Below are 21,264 nucleotides of genomic sequence, written 5' to 3'. Positions count from 1 at the left end.
TTTCCCACCACGTTTCTCACTCAGTCAATTGCGTGCTGGCTGCCGAGCTGTTCCTTAAACAAGCCAGGGACACTCCTACCTCAATACCTTTTCTTGCTGTTCCTGCTGATGGAATGGCTCTTCCTTCAGAAGGGGACATAACTCACACCCTCACCTCCTTCAAGTCTCAGTCAATGTCATCTTCTCAATGTGACCCATCCAGACCACTCTATGTAATGCTGCGACCACCACACTCCAACCTCCCTGTATATTTCCTTCACCTCCAATCTCCCTTATCATGCTTGACGTTTTTTTCTGTAGTACATACTGTCTTCTAATATACTTTACTAACCTACTACATGTGCTATTTTTGTCAGTATCTCCCCCACTAGAATGCATGCTCCCTGACAATAGGACTCTTTGTTTTATTAATTGATGTCATCAAGTGCCTAGAACAGCACCTGACACATAGTGGATACGCACTGAATATTGCTGAATGAATGATACAGAGTTGTAGGAACTCAGCAGGCACTCAGGTATATATATTAAATATATATATAATATACATCTATACACACATATGTATGTATTTATATATATACGTATGCACACACACACACACATATGTTAATTTGTAGTTCAAGACGATGTTCTAACTCTTAGCTTAGTCTTTAAGAATTCATGCTACCTCCCACATTTCCTTTTTGGTGGCATACAATGCAAACTATTTGTTTTCATTTATTTACACACTGTTCTGTTTTAAAAAGATTTTAAGGAGGTATATAAGGATATATAACATATAAGAGAACAAATCAGAAGTGGTAGGAAAAGATAAAAACAAGGCCAAATGTGAATGAGGTCAATAAAAAAGTACATATACTTTAGATATCTATACCCTTGCTACAAGGCACACAAATGTGGTTCTACATCTTCCAGCAGCTAAAGCAGTCACAGTTCCCAACAGATACTAACAAAGATAGAAATGAAGCAAGTTCTTGAGAGAAATTCACTTTTTTCCAATAATAAGACTCAAATTTCCTTCAAAGTCCTTACAAAGAAGACACTATGTGAAATAATGCTCAACTTCAACAACACTATCAGTGGCAACTTCATTCTTCTAATTGCTCAAACCAAAAAACTTAGAATCATCCTTGACTTCTTTGTCTCTCCTAAGCAACATTCAGAAATTCCTGTTAGTTCTACTTCAAAATATATCCAGAACCCAGCCACCTCTCACCACCTTTACCCACTACTCCCCTGGTCTAGACCACCATCACGTTATCTGGATTATTGCAATGGCCTCCTATCATGTCTCCCTGCTTTAGTCCTTGACCATTGTAGTTTATTCTCAACATAGGAGCCAGAATGGTCCTTTAAAAAGCTGAATCAGATCATGTCACCCTTTGCTCAAAACCTTCCAGTGGATGACCAAATCAGAGTAAAAACCTAAGTCCTTAGAGTTGTCTACATAATCTAGTCCAATACCTCTGACTTCATCTCCTACCACTCTCCTGCTTGCTCAGCACTCCAGGAACTCTGGCTTCCTTGATATTCCTTGAACACATCAGTCATGTTCCTGCTTTAACATCTGTATTTGCTGTCCTTCTGCCTGTTATGTTCTCCACTGGATATCCACATAATTTACTTCCTCACCTGTTTCACACGTTTGTTCAAACGTAACCTTCATATTATTGCAGATGATACGATTATTTACATAGAACATATTAAAAAAACCCTACAAATTATGAGACTAATAGAGTTTAGCAGGTTGGCTGCATATAAGATTAAAATATGAAAGTGAGTTTCATTTTTAATATATTAGCAGCCAAAAGCCTAAAAAACAAAATTATATAAAATACTTTACTTACAATCATCTCAGAGAATATCAGACACCCAGGAATAAATCTAATAAAACATATGTAAAAATTCTATGGAGAATATCATAAAAGATATATTAAAAGCTGTTTATAAAAGAACCTAAATTCATGGAAAAATATATCATGTTCATGGCTGGAAACAACTGATATTATAAATAAGTAAATTCTCTCCAGATTAATTCAATGTAATTCCAATTTTATAAACCTCACCAGAAATTTCATAGAATTTAATAAGATGATTCTAAAAGTTACATGAAAAGGTAAAGAGCCGAGAATAGTCAAAGCACTGTTAAGAAAGAGAGCAGGGAGAGAAGACTTACCTCACCAGATATTAGGACCTATCATGCAGCTATAATAATTAAAGACAGTGTGCTATTGGTACAAGGATAGATGAGTGACTGACAGAACAGAACAGAGCCAAGAAACAGCCTCATACACAAATGAAAGTGTGATATATGATAGATGTGGCATGTCAGATTAGTGAGAAGTTAACAGACTGAGCTGGAAAAAAATGGTTATCTCTAAGGAAAAAGTTGAAATTGAATCTCTGTCTTATAATATTAAAAAATAACTCTAAGGTATAAGGATGGTATAAGGAATTAAGTGTTAAAAATAATTTTTTAAACTCTAAATGGAAAACATAGGTGAATAACTTTTAGTCTTTGGGGCAAGAAATCTTCTTAACCAAAATACAAAAGCATTAGCTATAAATGATTATTAAGGATTATTCGTTATGAATGATTAACCCATTTGACTATATTAAAATGAAAAACTGTTGCTAATCAAAAGATATTTTCAAAAATGCAAAAACACAAATTAAAAACCAGGAATATTTTGTAACACGTACAACTGGAGAACATTAATATCAAGAATACATAAATATTTTCTAAAATTCAATGAAAAAGACACAATAAATGCAACAGAAATAAGCTCAAAAGAGGTTTTCCCAAATGAAAAAATACATATAGCCAATAAACATAAGAAAAGATGTTCAACATTCACTAGTGATCAGAGAAATACAAATCAGGACCACAGAGAGATATTATTGACACCTGCTTCATTTACAAAATTAAAAAATCTGACAATACCAAATGTTGGAGAGGAAGTCAATCCACGGATCTGATGTGAATGTAAACTGGTGAAACCAGCTGGGCAAGCTCTTTGGCTTCATCTATTAATATTGAACTTTCACATATCTGAGGACTCAGTAACCAAGTCTCTGGCACATGTACAAAAGGAGGTAGGTGTAAGAACATAGATAACAGTACTTTCACAATAGCAAACCCCAGGAAACAACTGAAATGCCCAGTCAAGAAAGTGGATGAATATTACCCAACAGTCAAAATGAAAGAAATCCAGTGATGTGCAAAATAGGGAAGACTCTTAACAAACTTACATTAAGTGGAAAAATAAGCTCTTAAAATTATATACAACATGATCCCCTTTCCATAAAACAATCAAAATTCAATGTTATTTTTAAGGAATACACACATATGCAATAAAATTATATAAAAAGGACAGCAAGGAATGAACAATATAGATTATAGACTCAGGATGATAGTTACCCTCAGGTGAGGGGAGGCAGGGAGGCAAATGGTTTCATAGATGCTTATTACATTATTTATAATAACAAACTAAATAAATGAGTAAAAGTGACATATGCATGCACCAGTAATCAGTGTTTGCATGAGCTAAAGACAGTTTTTAGTCCAATTCTATGCACCTGAGATATAGTAAGAAAATAATAACTAAAAGAAAGTAACTGGTTTAATATCAGACAATATTATTTAAACTAAAACCCAATACATTGTACAATTTAGAAGGGTGATTTTATGGTATATGATTAATATCTCAATAAAGATGTTATTGTTATAAGAAAAAAACTGAATATTCCTATAGCCATTAAATAAATTAAATCAGAATTTATATATATATTCTAGTAGAGAGAGATAGATAGAGAGAAGGGGGGGGAACACAGATAGCTATATAGTGAGCTCTATCAATATATGCAAAGAATTACTCAAATTCTTCTAAGGAATTGAGAAAGAGGAAACATTTCTCACCTCATTTTATGAAGCTAGTAAAACTAATAACAAAACCGAACAAGTATAGTATAATAGGAAATGAAAATTATAGGCCAATTTCACATATAAACATAGATGCAAAAATCCTCCAAAATATCGACCAAAAAACTTCAACACACATGAGAGAATGCATTGTAACCAAATTGAGTTTCTCTCACTAATTACAAGCACAGTTAACATTAGAAAATTTCTCTAGCATAACAGATAAAAAGAGAAAAACTATATGATCATTTTAGTGGTTACCAAAAAAATTTTTTTCAGTAAATCAACACCATTTCAGCACAAAAGAAATACCAAATGCATAAACAAGGAATAGAACTTCTTATAATAGAACATAAACCAAAAACCATGATACAGTTCATATGCAATGATGAAACATTATAAGCATTCTCCTTAAAATCAGAAATAGAAAAGGATGTCCAACATTGCTGCTTCTACTTAGCATGGTACTGCAGGTCATGTTAGCACAATATTAAAAGAAAAACAAAAAAAAATTTATAAGAATTGGGAAAGAAGAAACAGAACTGTTATTATTTGAAGATTACTCAGTAGAAAGAAAACCTAGCTCCCCTTCCACCCAGCAAGGACACAGCAAGAAACTGTCTATGAACCAGAAAGTAGGTTTTCACCAGATACCGAATCTGCTGTAACCTTGATCTTGGGCTTCCCAGCCTCCAGAACTGTGAAAAAGAAATTTCTGTTGTTTATAAGCCACCCAGTCTATGGTACTTGGTTATAGCAGCTCAAACAAAGACACTATTCAATATTAAAAAAAAAAAAGAAAAAAAAAGAAAGAAAGAAAGAAAATCTAACAGAATTTACAGATAAGTAAATAAAACTATTATTTATGATCAATTATGTTCCTATATCTATAGAACAAGTTACAAAATGTAATTTTATAAAATATAGCATTTACATACTATAGGAATATACACAGGAAAAACACACAGTGCCTAGGAAAAATTCCACAAGAGGTTTTTAAGACTTTTTTATAGAAAATTACAAAATATCATCTGAGAACATTAATGTGCCTAAATAAATGGAAAAAGATATCATATCCACTGACAGGAAAACTTAACATTAAAACAATTTCATATGGCACTAAATTAATCTACAGTTTTAATGCAATTCCAATCAAAACCACAATGGTGTTTTTCTGTGGAACTTACATGACTCTAAAATTAATATGGAAGGACAACTGTAGGAAGAACCAAGACACTACCCAAAGCAATATACAGATTCACTGCAATCCCTATCAAATTACCAATGGCATTTTTCACAGAACTATAACAAAAAATTATAAAATTTGTATGGAAACACAAAAGACCCCGAATAGCCCAAATAATCTTGAGAAAGAAGAACAGAGTTGGAGGAATCATGCTCCCTGATTTCAGACTATACTACAAAGCTACAGTAATCAAAACAGTATGATACTGGCACAAAAACATACACAGAGTTCAATGGAACAGAACAAAGAGCCCAGAAATAAGCCCTCACACTTATGTCAATTAATCAATGACAAAGAAGGCAAGAATATACAATGGAGAAAAGACAGTCTCTTCAATAAGTGGTGCTGGGAAAACTGGACAGCTACATGTAATAGAACATTCTCTAACACCATATACAAAAATAAACTCAAAATGGATTAAAGACCTAAATGTAAGACCAGATACTATAAAACTCCTAGAGAAAAACATAGGCAGAACACTCATTGACATAAATTGCAGCAATATTTTTTTTGGATCTGTCTCCTAGAGTAATGGAAATAAAAACAAAAATAAACAAATGGGACCTAATTAAACTTAAAAGCTTTTGCACAGCAAAGGAAACCATAAACAAAATGAAAAGACAACCTATGGACTGGGAGAAAATATTTGCAAACAATACTACTGACAAGAGATTAATTCCCAAAATATACAAACAGCTCATACAGCTTAATATCAAAAAAAAAAAAAAACCTAATCAGAAAATGGGCAGAAGACCTAAGTAGACATTTCTCCAAAGAAGACATATAGATGGCCAACAGGTACACGAAAAAATGCTCAATATTGCTAATTATTAGAGAAATGCAAATCAAAACTACAATGGGATATCACCTCACACCAGTCAGAATAGCCATCATTAAAGAGTCTACAAATAATAAATGCTGGAGACATGGAGAAAAAGGAACCCTCCTACACTGTTGGTGGGAATGTAAATTTGTGCAGCCACTATGGAGAACAGTATGGAGCTTCCTTAAAAAACTAAAAATTGAGTTACCATATGATCCTGCAATCCCAGTCCTGGGCACATATCTGGAGAAAACTCTAATTCGAAAAGACACATGCACCCCAATGTTCAGAGCAGTATTATTTACAATAGCCAAGACATGGAAGCAACCTAAATGTCCATCAACAGATGAATGGATAAAGAAGATGTGGTATATATACATACAATGCAATATTACTCAGCCATAAAAAAGAATGTAATAATGCCATTTGCAGCAACATGGATGGACCAAGTTAAGTGAAGTAAGTCAGACAGAGGAATACAAATATCATATGATATCACTTATTTGTGGAATCTAAAAAAAATGACTCAAATGAATTTATTTACAAAACAGAAAAAGACTCACAGACATAGAAAACAAAGTTACGGTTACCAAAGGGGATGGGGGTGGGGGAGTGAGGTAAATTAGGAAGTTTGGGATTAACATATACATACTACTACATATAAAATAGGTAAACAAAAAGGACCCAATGTACAGCAGAGGGAACTATACTCAATATCTTGTAATAACATACAATGGAAAAGAATATATATGCATAACTGAATCACTTTGCTGTACACTTGAAACAACCACAACATTGTATACCTCAATATATACAATATATAGGTAAATATACCTCAAAAAAATTTTTTTTAAAAAAAGAGAGAGAAAAAAAAAAAAGAAGAGCCAAGACAATTTCAAAGAACAGATATCAGGACTATAGTATAAAAGATAAAACAATGGTAAGTGAATGTGGTATTGGCATAACAATAGACAAACTGGCCAACAAAATGAAAGACAACAACTAGTTTAGTCTCTTCTCCACATTAAAAAAAATCCAAGTGTGGAAAAATTGTTCTCCTATTTTGAACATGAATCTTCTACTTATAATTGGGCATTTATTAAAAATTATCAGAAAGTTTTAAAAGCAAACTTTAAAAGTAGGGCATACCTAAATATGCCTGGGAAAATTCACAACATATGTATTAACTTTGTGCTGAGCTTAGATTTGTACTGGGGCCAAAAAAAAAAAAAAAAAAAAAAGGCATTTCATAGGTTATCTGGTGTCAATCTTCCAACACTCCTTCAGCAGGCCAGGAAAAGTTCGCCCTCAAATGTCAAATTTATCTATACTTACAAACATTCATCTCCTAGTAGACTTTTCTGGCCTATCTTCTGCTCCAAATTTGACTAAGAACTGTGCCATTTTTCCATCTCTCTTCATTGCTGCACAATCAATTACTTGCCTTAATAGCAAAAACAGCATATCTGCAGGCATAGTTGCATTATTTAAAGACAAAATGACTTTATTTACTGTGAAAATAGTGTATTTATAGAAGTATATTGGTAGTGAGTTGCATCAGAATAGGCGAAAACATGCCTGGCTACAGTACTGTGGCCTCTCTCCATATCAGGCATCCTGATTTAGTTCCCTTTGCCTAGCCTTACCTAACACCTCATTCTTCCCACTTTTCTTTTTTCAAAAGATAGATACTGAGAGATAAGAGAGACTGATGTCAGCAAGATGATGGACTAGGAAACTCTATGCCCTCATTCCTCCATGGAAACACTAAACAAACAACAACAGACAGATTGAAACAGTTTTGTGGGAGATCTAAAAGGTAGTCAAGGATGTGCAGCAACCAAGTAAATGCCCAATCAAGAAAAATCCATATTCAAAATGGTAGAAAACTTCATGGTGTTTTTTCCCACCCTTACCTCATCCTTCCCTGGCATGGCACAGCATGGCTGGGAAGAAGTCATGCAATTCTCGGCTCCTCCCCTGGGACAGAAGGAAAAGAATGGATCTTGTTTGCAATGTTCTGGGATGTTGAGGGGCTTCCCAGGAAACTGGTGTCTGTTTAGCTTGACTTAGAGCTCAGACAGAAATGAAGGCATAGTACGGACATCAGCTTGGAGGCCACTGAATGCTGTGGCAGTCACTATGGCATGTTAGAGCTACAGGGGGACTGTAGACTCATGGGTGCCTAGGTGCAAGAGATTATGGGGAGAGGAATACTATAGGACACCTAAGGCACCAAGAAGAACAGGAGTCAGATTCTTATTGAAAAAGATATTTAAAAACAGTTATGTATGGGGGAAATTGGGGGAAAAGCACATATACAGGCCGAGGGAAAACTAATGCCTAGAAAAGACCTGAGAAGCCCTTAAGCCTTCACACTGGGCTAATTAGTGGGTCTTCCCTGCATAGAGTCAGTCTACAAAGGCTAGGATAGATGGCTATTTTTTCAAATGTGCAATTTTCAACAAAATATCACAAAGTATACAAAGAAACAGGGAAAGATGACCCATTCAAATGAACAAAATAAACTTCCAGAACCTGACTCTAAAGAAATACAGGCTTTGGACTTACTGAGACAACAATTTTAAAACAATAGTCTTAAATATGCTCAAAGAGCTAAAGGAAAAAATGGAGAGAGAACAAAAGGAAATCAGGAAAACAAGTACATGAACAAAATGAGACTATCAACAAAGAGCTAGAAATTATTAAAAAAAAAAAAGAAGCAACAGAAATTTTGGAGCTTAAAAAGCAATAACTTGAGAAATTCACTAGAAAGGATCAACAAAATACTTGAACAAACAGAAGAAAGAATCAGCAAATTTGAAGACAGAGCACTTAAAATTCTTAAGTCTGAAGAGTCAAAAGAAAAAAGAATGAAGAAAAGTGAATAGAGCCTAAGAGACTTTATGGAACATCATAAATAGGGCCAATATATATATTATGAGAGTCCCAGAAGGAGAAGAAAGAAAGGGGCAGAGAGCTTATTTTGAAAAATAATGACCAAAAACTCCCCAAATTTGAGGAAAGACATGGATATACAAATACAAGAAGGTCAATTAATTCCAAATAGGATAAACTCAAAGAGATTCACACCAAGACACATACTCAGACTGAAGAAAGTTCAAGATAAATCTTAAAAATCTTGAAAGCAGCAAGAGAAAAGCAAATCATTATAAAAAAGTGATCCTTAATAAAATTACCACAGGGTTTCTCGGGAGAAACCTTGTAGACCTAAAGGCAGTGGGATGATATATTTAAAGTGCTGAAAGAAAAGAACTGTCAACCAAGAATTCTATATCCAGGAAAACTGTCTTTGAAAAAATGATACAGAAATTAAGACATTCCCAAATAAACAAAAAAATGAGGGAGCTCATTACCTCTAGACCTGCCTTACAAGAAATGTTAAAGAGAGTCCTTCAAGTTGAAACAAAAGGACATTTGGCAGTAGTAACTTGAAGACATATGAAAATATAGCTTTCTGATAAAGGTAAATATGTGGTTAAACATAAAAATCAGTATTATTGTAATTCTGGTTCATAACTCCACTTTTTATTCTTTTACAGTATTTAAAAGAGAAAAGCATAAAAATAATGAGAAATCTATGTTAACAGTTATAAAACATAAAAAGATGTAATTTGTGACATCAATAACATAAATGGGGGAGTGGAGCTGTAAAGGAGAAAGCTTTTATATGCAGTTGAAGTTAAGTTGGTATCAGTTTAAAACAGATTGCTATAACTTTAGGATGTTATACATAATACCCATGCTAAACACAAATATCTATAGAATACACGTAAATGAGAAAGGAATAAAAAAAAGTGTCACTATAAAAATCAAGTAAACACAAAGGAAGGCAGTGAGGGAGGAAATGAAGGACCAAAAGGTATAAGACATATGGAAAACAAATAATAAAAAGGCAACAGTGAGTCCTTCCCTATAGTAATTACTTTAAATGTAAATGGAGTAAATTCTCCAATCAAAAGACACAGATTGGTAGAATGGATAAAAAAAAAAATCAGGATCAACTGTATGCTGTCTATAGAAGACTCACTTTAGAACTAAGGACACATATGGGTTGAAAGTAAAAAGATGAAAAAAGATATTCCATGTAAATAATAACCAAAAGAGAACGAGGGTGGCTATACTAATATCAGATAAAATTAACTGTAAGTCTAAAACTTATACGAGACAAAGAAGAACATTTTATAATTACAAAAGATTCAATTCAACAAGAATATATAACAATAATAAACATATATGCACTAAACATTAGAGCTACTAAATATATGAAGCAAACATTGACATAATTGAAGGAAGAAATAGACAGCGACATAATAATAGTTGGAGACTTCAATATCTCATTTTCAGTAATGGTTGGAACAATCAAACAGAAGATCAATAAAGAAACAGAGGACTTGAATATCATTATAGACCAACTTGACCTAACAGACATATACTAAATACTCCACTCAACAATAGCAGAACACATTTTTTTCTCAAATGCACATAGAACATTCTCCAGGATAGATCATATGTTAGGCCACAAAACAAGTCTTAATAAATTTTAAAAGATGAAAATCATACCAAGTATCTTTTCTGATTGTAATGAGATGAAACTAAAAATCAACAGCAGAAGGAAAACTGGAAAATCCACAAATGTGTGGAAATTAAACAACACACTATTAAACAACCAATGGGTCAAAGAAGAAATCACTAGGGAAATTAGCAAATATCTTGTGTCAAAAGAAAATGAAAACACAACATATCAAAATATATAAGGTGTAGTGAAAGCAGTGCTAAGGGGGAAACTTATAGCTGTGAAATGCTTACATTAAAAAGAAAGGTCTCAGATCAACAACCTAAATTTACACTTTAAGGAACTAGAAAAAGAGCAAACTAAACCCAAAGCTAGCAGGAAAGAAATAATAAAGATTAGATCAGAAATAAACATAATAGAGGGTAAAAAAACATAAAATCAATGAAACCAAGAGCTGGTTCTTCAAAGATTAACAAAATTGACAAACCTTAAGCTAGCTTGACTAAGAAAAGAGGAGAGGAGAATCAAATAATTAAAATCAGAAATGAAACAGGGTATATCACTACCAATGTTACAAAAATAAAAAGGAGTATAAGAGACTACAGTGAAAGATAGTATGCCAACAACTGGATAACCTAGATGAAATGGACAAATTCCTAGAAACATACAACATACCAATACTGCATCAGGGAGAAATAGAAAATCTGAACAGATCTATAACTTCCAAAGAAACTGAGTCAGTTATCAAAAACCTCCCAGCAAGGAAAAGCCTAGGGTCACATGGCTTCACTGGTGAATTCCACCAAACATCTTGAAAAAACAAAGTTAGAGGTCTTACACTTCCTGATCTTAAAACTTATTACAAAGTTACAGTAATCAAAATGGTGTGTAATGGCATAAAGTCAGACATATACATGAAAGAAATAGAATAGAGAGTGCAGAAGTAAACCCTCACATACACGGTCAAATGACTTTTGACATCGGTGCCAAGAGCAATCAATGGGAAAGAACAGTCTCTTAAAGAAATGGTGCTGGGAAAACTGTATATTCACATGTAAAAGAATGATGTTGGATCCCTACCTTATACTATATACAAAAATTAACTCAAAATGGATCAAAGACCTAAGTGTAAAATCTAAAACTATAAAACTCTTAGGAGAAGACATAGGGGAAAAGCTTCATGGCATTGTATTTGGCAATGATTTCTTGGATATGACACCAAAAGCACAGGCAACAAAATAAAAAGTAAACTGAACATCAAAATTAAAAACTTCTGTGCATCGAAGGACACAATCAACAGTGAAAGGCAACCCACACAATGGGAGAAAATGCATATCAAAACCACAATGAGATACCACCTCACACTCATTAAGATGGTTATTATCAAAAAACCAAAAAACAAGTGCTGGCAAGGATGTGAAGAAATTGGAATCCTTGTGCATTCTTAGAGGAATATAAAATGGTGCAGTTACTATGGAAAAAAGCATGGCAGTTCCTCAAAAAATTAAAAATAGAATTAACATATAATTCTGGGTATATAACCAAAAGAATTGAAAGCAGGGTCTGGAAGAGATATTTATACACTCACGTTCATAGCAGCATTATTCACAATAGCCAAAAGGTAGCAGCAACCAAAGTGTCCATCAACAGATGAATGACTAAGCAAAATGTGGTATATACATACAATGGAATACTATTCGGCCTTAAAAAAGAAGGAAATTCTAACACATGCTACAACATGGATGAACCTTGAGAACACTATGCTAAGTGAAATAAGCCAGTCACAAAAAGACAAATACTATATAATTCCACTTATATAGGGTACCTAGAGGAATCAAATTTACAGAGACAGAAAGTAGAATAGCAGTTGTCAGAGGCTAGGGGAAGAGAAGATTGGGGAGTTATTGCTTAATGGGTGTAGAATTTCACCATTACAACATGAAAAGAGTTCTAAAGATAGATGATCATGATGGTTGTACAACAGTATGAATATACTTAATGCCAGTGAACTTAAAAATGTTTAAGATGATAAATTTTATTATATGTATTTCACCACAACTAAAAAATTAAAATAGAAAAAAAATTATGATACATGCTAAAAGGAGGAGAAAAACACAAAAGTAAAAATATCTTAGTACAATGATATAAATTTAGGGGGCATTTTATTATGACAAATAATTGAAAATAATACAAATTTCTTTCCTCTACAAAAACCAATTATATTCTAAGTATTTTTAATTGCTTATATGCATTTTCTATTTGTTATTGTGATAAATATATTTATAAACTTCGCTTAATATAATGGAAAAAATTTAAATTTTCACATCAAAAATAAAATTTTGGAGACACTTTTTAAAATAAAAATTTTATAAAAATTTCGGAAAAAAATCTGAAAATTTTCACTTTTAAAAATAAAAAGGCAAACTCTGATTTCAGAGTTTTCTGAATTCTCAGACATATACATAAACAAATGTGTATTAAAACTAATTAAAATATCTGGTTTCAATATATTCTGCCTATTTCCACTACAACATGTTTTTACTTATGATTTGATCCTTGTACTAGTAAAAACATTGTCTATCAGTGGGATGTCTGGCATGAGCTATAGCTAGCAAAGCTGATATAAATGGGAATTTGTGAACTGATGAATATAGCTCTATAGATTATAGAGGAATACTATTTTAATGATTAGAGTAGAATAAAAGAAGATGTTAAACTCTCAAAGACTGTAATACATTTAGAAGACCTAAAGCTTGATGTTATTTTCAGACCACAAAAGTATTACCATAGTCACTCAGAAATTTGGGACTAGTCAATCTATAAGCAGTAAATCTGTTAAAAGCCTGAAACAGATGAATAATCTTTGATTTCCATACTCCAATAATGTTAATAAACTATCTTTCAAAAAATACGGAAATTAAAGTTAAATTTAGACTGCAATGTAGAGCTCTTTTTCAGAATATGCAGTGAAGTTTCGTAAGGGAGGAGACCTCTATGAAAACTGAGCAGTGATTTCTACAGACTATATAGTATGCCTGGTGCGAAAGCTTCTGATCTGAGCTGCCCTTCTAAGAGAGGGTAAAGTCTGAGGTGACCTTATTTTAGGAATTTCATTAGGTGAAGATTTGTCTTCATCTTCAGATGAGATAGCATTGTTTTCATCTTCAAAGGGATCTGAGGTAACTCCATTTTGAGATGGGGTAAAGCTTCTAGCATTTTTATAAAACGAAGTAAATCCAACATTATGGAGAACAGGGAAAGTTACACTTTGAGAGGGATGATGTTGCACCATAGCTGGAGAATTATTTCTACTGCGACTTTGAAAAGCAGGAAGAAAGGAATTGCTCCTTAACTGGTCTCTTTCTTGAATATCACTGGCAACTCCATGTTGTTGAGAGGAATAGGAAGTAATAGTTGAAAGAGTAAGCATGGTTGCTGTGCTTTGATAGATGCTAGCAACAGTGTTCCGACAGGCTGAGGAGTTAGCTTTTGTTTCAGAATTCATAAAATATTTAGTGTTATATTCAGGAGAACAAGAGCTTATATATTTTCCAGCATCAGTAATACTCAAGTTTTTAGAAATGATTTCAATTTCATTTGGATTAAATATGCATTGACTTCCTGATTGAGGATCAAAAAAAGTACTAGCACTCTCAGAACAGGAAATTATATTTAGTTTGGGGGCAGAGAAAAGACTTCTGGATCTAAAGCGAAAATGTTCCAAGGGCGATTTTAAATCACCGAAGCTTCTTTTTTCTTCAGAATCAAAGTTAGCTCTACTTTGTCCAGAATGAAGGGAAGCACTGCTTTTCTGAAATTTAGCAAATAAAGAATGTCTTCTTCCAAAGAAAGATGAGTAAGAAGATGTATTTGCTGAAGAAGAGGAAATTTTACTTCCTCTAGGTGAACTGCCTCTACGCATGAAAGGAGGATAAGCTGCTTTAAAATCAAGAGATGCTGGTGGTTGCATAATAGAAGAGGCTCCAGGGTGCAGGGGCTCTGAAGAAACTTGATCTGCAGCACATTTTGGTTCGAAGCTCTGGTCCTCTTTGCAGCAGCTAGAGTGAGAAAAGTGTCAAATGAGGAAAAACAATAGGGAGTACAGGTGGAAACCTGCCAAGCCTCCTGAAGAATAATGGCCACCTTATCAATATGGAAACAACATAAGAAATTAAGACAGCTGAAGTTGGTAGCCACATAGATGTATCCAAAAGAATGCCTAAATCTCAAAGATTATTTCTAACTACCTACACAGTACCTGCCCACTATATTAAACCTTGGGAAGATAAATTGAAAGACTCAGGGAAGCAGGCACAAAGAAAAGTAAGGGAAAACATACGAGAGGGCACCAAAACAAAAGGATTCCCTGAAGGTAAAGGTAGAACTTCCCTGTCTTGAAAATAATTACGTTATAATATCTGTTTGAGACTATTAAACTACTATATTTAAAGGGGTTAATAAGTACAATAAATTTATACCCTGCTGACTAACACGTTTTAAAATATTAACCATGGATAAAGCAGAACCTCTCTGGAGAGAATATTTCAGATAAATATCCAGATATTCCAGATATTCAGTTATTGTGGGAAACTAAAGGAAACATTAAAGCTTGGTTTATGAGTATTTCAATGTTCTTTAGCACATGAAACATATGGAGAAGTGTTTTTTTATTTTTAAAGGCTTACCTTAAGTATTGTCCCATACTGAATTTAATCCAAAGTAAATCTCTCCCTTCCTTTCTAAGCCATCATCTTTAAGCCATAAAATGCCCTGTGTAGATGGAACAGGTTAGAAGCTGAATGTTTAAGCTGCATGTAGAACTAACATGGCAATAACACAGAATATGATGAAAGCAGATTCTAGAATCTAATGACATCAGTTTAGATTAAAATTGTTCTGTGGCTCATCTCTCTGAAAAGCTGCAATTCATGTGACAATGGAATGTGTATTCTAACTTCATTATGTTCAAGGAGACAGCCAACAAATCAAGGGACAAGGAAACAGCAGGATGGAAGCAGTAACCTATATGATCTCTGTACAATCCTTTACTTGGAACTCTCTAACTAGCTGCCCTCCACACCCCTAGCCTACTAACTCATTCTTCTTTCACTTGAACACTTTTTACCCCAGGGTTTTACACCCTCCCGTGATATGGAAAAGTTACTGTTACAGACTTTGGTCTGAAGATATATTAAAAAGAAAAAAAAAAAAGAAAGCCTAAATAGCAAATGTCACTGCCCCCCAAATGAAACAAGCTAAATTTACCTTGGCAGTAAAGCGTGCCATCTGATTACATGGGCCAGTTGCACAGATTATGGAGATCTGCTGTGCCACTGTTTATAACCCCTTGAAACAACTTAAACCCATTTTAAGACAAGATTAACACAGCTATTAGAAAAGGAATATTGCCCTCTCCTTTTCCAAAACAACTTGGAGAACTGTCTATATAAGAGGTATATGCGTATAGCCACCTATGACATAAAACATACCCTCAAATATATATATTTTAACTTCTCAATATCCTGTACACCCTACTACAACCCCCTGTTTTTTGTTCCCTTTCTAACAACCTTCTTTGGGAAACCCTTGAACAAATCCCCCTTCAGAGGCTGAAAGCTCTCTAATTCTCACCATACAATCGTCAGTTTGTAATTTGATTTTACCCAACATACAAGCTAATGAATTAATCTGTTCCTGTTTCATGGTTGCTGGCAGAAGACACACGATTCTTGTGTAAGAGACCGAGGACTTTATTACTCACAGCAAATTAAGCAATGTGATCACCAGCTTATTTATGTTGGTTCTCCTTGACCTCAGGACCCACAAGGGCAACACAAAGGGCCCAGACACTCTTACATTCGCAGTGAGCTGCATTTCAAAGAAAGCAACACTGAGCTTAGGGAATCCCCCGCTTTTAGAGCAAGCAGTAACCAAATCTGCTGTTGGTCCAGAAGGGAAACATTACCTCATTCCTCAAGGCTTCTCACCACAAACCAGAGAAATGGCCTGGATAAAGAGTGGTTACACAGACCTTACCCCCTTCACAAAAATTAACTCAAATTGGGTCACAGACCTAAATATAAAATGTAAAACTATGAAGCTCCTAGAAGATAACATAGGAGAAAACCTAGATAAATTTGGGTATGGCAATGACTTTTTAAATACAATACCAAAGGCATGATCCATTAAAGAAATAATTGATAAGCTTCTGCTCTGTGAAAGATAATGTCAAGGAAATGAGAAGCTACAGACTGAAAGTATTTGCAAAATACACATCTGAAAAAGGACGGTTATCCAAAATATACAAAGGACTCTTAAAACTCAACCATAAGAAAATGAACAATCTCATTTAAAAATGGGCCAAAGACCTTAACAGATACCTCACCAAAGAAGATATGCAGATGGAAAATAAGCATATGAAAAAATCCTTCACATCATATGTCATTAGAGAAATGTAAACTAAAACAACGAGATACCACTACACACCTATTAGAATGGTCAAAATCCAGAATACCGACAACACCAAACACTGGGGAGGATGTGGAGCAACAGGAACTCTCATTCATTGCTTGTGGGAATGCAAAATGGTACAGCCACTTTGGAAGACAGTTTGGAGGCTTCTTACACAACTAAACATACTCTTAACCATACCATCCAGCAATCAAGTGCTCCAGTATTTCCCTAAATGAGATGAAAACTTATGTCCTCTCAGAAACCTGTACATAGATGGTTACAGCAGCTGTCTTCATAATTGCCATAAGTTGGAAGCAACCAAGATGTCCTTCAGTAGGTGAATGGATAAATAAATTGTGGTATATCCAGACAATGGAATATTATTCAGCACTAAAATGAAATGCGCTATTAAGCCATGAAGAGATACGGAGGAAACTTAAATGCACATTACTAAGTAGAAGAAGCCAATACAGGCTACATACTATATGATTCCAACTATATGACATTCTAGAAAAGGCAAAACAGTGGAGACAGTATAAAGATCAGAGGTGTGGGGAGAGAGGGATGAATAGACAGAGCACAGAGGATTTTTAGGGCAGTGAAAATACTCTGTATTATACTGTAATAGTGGATACACGTCATTATACATTTGTCCAAACCCACAGAATGTACAACACCGAGAGTGAACCATAATGTAAACAATGGATTTTGGGTGATTATGATGTATGTATCAATGTATGTTCATCAGCTGTAACACATGTACCACTCTGGCTGGAGCTGTTGATAATGAGGGAGGCTATACATGTGTGAGGGTAGGGATTGTATGGGCAATCTATGTACCAACCCCTCAATTTTGCTGTGAACTTAAAACTGCTCTAAAAAAGTAAAGTCTCATTTTTTTTTTTAAAATTAGGGGAAAAAAAGGGTGGTCAGGGCCTTACATTCTTGATTCTTGGCATACCTAGCAAGATGTGTAAGCGAATAGGAAGCCCAAGGAGGACTGTCTCTCACTATAGCAATCTATTATTCGCTTCCCTTTCTTGTGAGATTGTCTATTGTTCCTAAGTCACACTAAGATCTGTGAGTACCTTTTCCAAAAGGACATCTTTTGCAACTGAAACAATAGATTATATAATGCTTATAAAGTTTCTATTAAAAACTTCTCTTTCCAAAAGTCGACCAGTTTGTTGTTTAACATTCCCACTAAAGGCCTCTAAAAGAAGCACTTGCCCACTGGGCTACCCCAAAGGAAATGATGAAGTTATGACAAGATCTCAATGCTGACAAATACTTCTGCCCAAAGGAGGTAATGAACGAGGTCAGGTCACTCCCCTCCTCACCCCACTGAATAAATCTACAATTGTCAATTTAAAAAAAGTATTTAGGTGTGCATGTCTGGGGGGGTGGGGAGGAAGGTCCAGATCTGCATAGACGTTTGAAAGGAAAAGAAATTGCATACTAGCATGAGTAATATCTAAAGGTTGTGTAATGTTTTTCTGGATAGAGTACTTACCTAAATCTCTAATGCTAAAATCACCCCCTCATTGCTTATTTCTAAGAGAACCTTAATTAGACACAGCCCAAAAGAAGTTAGTAAACTGTCATAACAGTAAGCATTTAAAACACGCTTCTCCTTCAATCCCTTCCCAATTCTCTTTATTCTATCAATTCCATGTTCCCAGGTACCTTCTGCATTCATCATGTCCTATGGTTACCTAAACTTCTTCCTTTTTTACCTCAGCCGCTCTATTCCCATCAAGACTAATACCTCATCATTATATTCCTCACTATGCCTCAAGGACATCTTATTTATCTATAACTATAATTGCTAGTAATTAAAATTATAATCCTGTCATGATATCTCAGCTGAAAGTTAGAAAATCTTCTAGAACAAAGCTTCTCAAACTTTAGGGTACATCAGAGTCACCAGGAGAGCATTTAAAAATACAGATTCCTGGGCACAATGCAGAATCCCAGAGATTCGGATTCACTAGGTCTGGGGCTGGTCTTGAGAATGCAAATTTCCATCAAGCTCCCAGACTAGGTGGGATATGGGTGCTGCTGGCCCACAGACCACACTTTGAGTAGCTCTGATCTAGATCATCTTGGTAATAAACAAACTCTAAAGTGACGGTTAAAAGGAACCTCACAGCAGCTTCCTACCTGAGCTGAAGTCCAATAAGGACAAGGACAGTGAATGGTATCAGGACTGAATGTCCCTCCTTTCTTGGTGCCTAGATGCTAAGTCCCTTTAGGGACCTCGCTTACACTTGAGGAGAAGTAAGAGGGAGGAAGAAGGGGGAACCCTGAATGTGACTGAATCTTTAACACAAAATAACTGGCTCTAAACTAGAATTGACAGAGTTAACTTGAATTGGCACATTCAGATTTTCCCACATCACCCAGATTTTCCCACATCAGCGATAGTGAGCTACTCTGAATTCAGTTATAAAGTACAGTTACATGTTTAGCTGATCTGAGTGTAGTGAATGTAAATTATTCAATCTATTACATGATATGAATGATAGTTATTTGTATATTTACCAAATATACCTAATTATGCAAAATAACAATAATGTTCATCACTAAATTACCACCAGGTTAATTATTTTCTTTCATTACAATATTAAACTCTAACCACATAGGTTCACTGTTTGTAGTTTGTTACTCAGATAGCATGATTATCTATGTGATTTGAAAGGTAGAAAAAAATATGGCTTGAAGATCACCAAATAATTTCATAGGTTATTTCTATAATTTCCTTATCCACTATTAGTTTCTTTTGAAAGAAAGGTTAATAAAATTAACTCACTAGACAGTAGTTACTAAATACAGTCTAGTAAAGAAACACTACATCGTCAAGGGTTTGAACTGATCTAATAACAAACAGGAAGTAGTTTTTAAAACAATAGAAGCAAAAAAAAATACATATTTTAGGTCAAGAAGTAAACACAGATGTGTTCCAGCAACATTAGAAGACTTATTTCCTTACCTATACTCTCGACATCCTTAGCCTTTTGCCTCTCTATCACACTCACCCTGCAAATCTCCTAATTTGAATCAATTAAGCCCTCTGACTCCTCCACTTCTATATATGAAATGCCAAGAACTAGTGAAAAGATGCACGCTACAGTGCAAACTGGTACACAGTCTTGAACCTCAGTTGGAACAACGGTCTGCAGGCTAATCCTTACCCATGTTCCTAGTTAACGTCCTCATCCACTCCCCACAACGTCTCTTCAGTACTTTCTTTGGTCATGTGTTCATTCATTTATTAATATAAATATGTAACGATCATCTATAACGTGTCAGGCACTGTGCTAGGCACTGCGGACATCACAGTGAACACATCAGTGCAGGCTCTTAGGAAGGCCAAAGCCCTAAGACTTGGAAATTGACAGAGGATGGGAGAGGATGGTGGTATGGGGAAGAGGGGAGTCAAGAATCTCAATCACCTTCCTCACATGCCTCAGTGTACTTTCACCTCCACTCTAGAAGATGACCTACGGTCCTTCCCTGAGAAAAGTAGGGTGATGAGGCAGGAACTCTTTCAGCTTCTGGCCCTTACACCCACAAAGGTATCTACCCCATATTTCATAGAATCAAAACCACCATCAACTGCAAGAAAGGAAAAAATGTTGCCAATTAAACTATGACACAGTGATATGATCTATTAATTGGTGGTAAGATACATCTTGATTTAGGAGATGTTAAAATGTGAAAGATGGTTCATCTTATAGTCAGTGACATACAGTATGTCTGACCCCACACACTCCTCCTTAGGTTAGGTTAGGCTTCAAGGGCACTCAAATGGAACTGAGGTGACTGTTATGGTACTTCGGTAGCCAGGCACCTTGGGAGGTAAAGTCTGAGTTCCGCAGGCACTTCACACACATATTGGCCTTATCCCCACTCCCTTTATCTCCTAGGATAATGTTTTTAGAGCACTCTGACACCTTGCACTTTCTTAACTGGGGATGAGGAAGAAAAGAGGCAGTGTGGCACGGTGTATAGACTCTGCCCTTTACCAAGGAATTACCTAATCCTTCTCAGACTTATCTCTAGAATGAGGATAATAGTATCATCTTCCTTAGAGAGTTATTGTATGGATTAAACGAGATAACGAATATAAAACATTTAGAACAGGATCTGGAACAAATTTTTGATGGAGTTGACTTTCATTTTCTTCTGTAATATCTGTGCACAGAACTGGGATCTTTTTCTTTCCCTTATATGACACATAGAATTACTGTAATATTTAATGCATTGTATCTATTGGTCCT

General features: G+C 34.8%; 1 protein-coding gene across 2 annotated transcripts in view; it reads right to left on the bottom strand.

Annotated features, from left to right (window-relative positions):
* Positions 1 to 21,264, bottom strand: part of RMDN2 (regulator of microtubule dynamics 2) — an 86,103-nt gene that overhangs the window by 51,518 nt on the left and 13,321 nt on the right. The gene's annotated exons all lie outside the window — the stretch shown is intronic.

This window comes from Eubalaena glacialis, chromosome 14 (genome assembly GCF_028564815.1).
Source record: "Eubalaena glacialis isolate mEubGla1 chromosome 14, mEubGla1.1.hap2.+ XY, whole genome shotgun sequence".
Classification (NCBI taxonomy): Eukaryota; Metazoa; Chordata; class Mammalia; order Artiodactyla; family Balaenidae; genus Eubalaena; species Eubalaena glacialis.
This window is presented reverse-complemented; position numbering and strand designations above follow the sequence as displayed.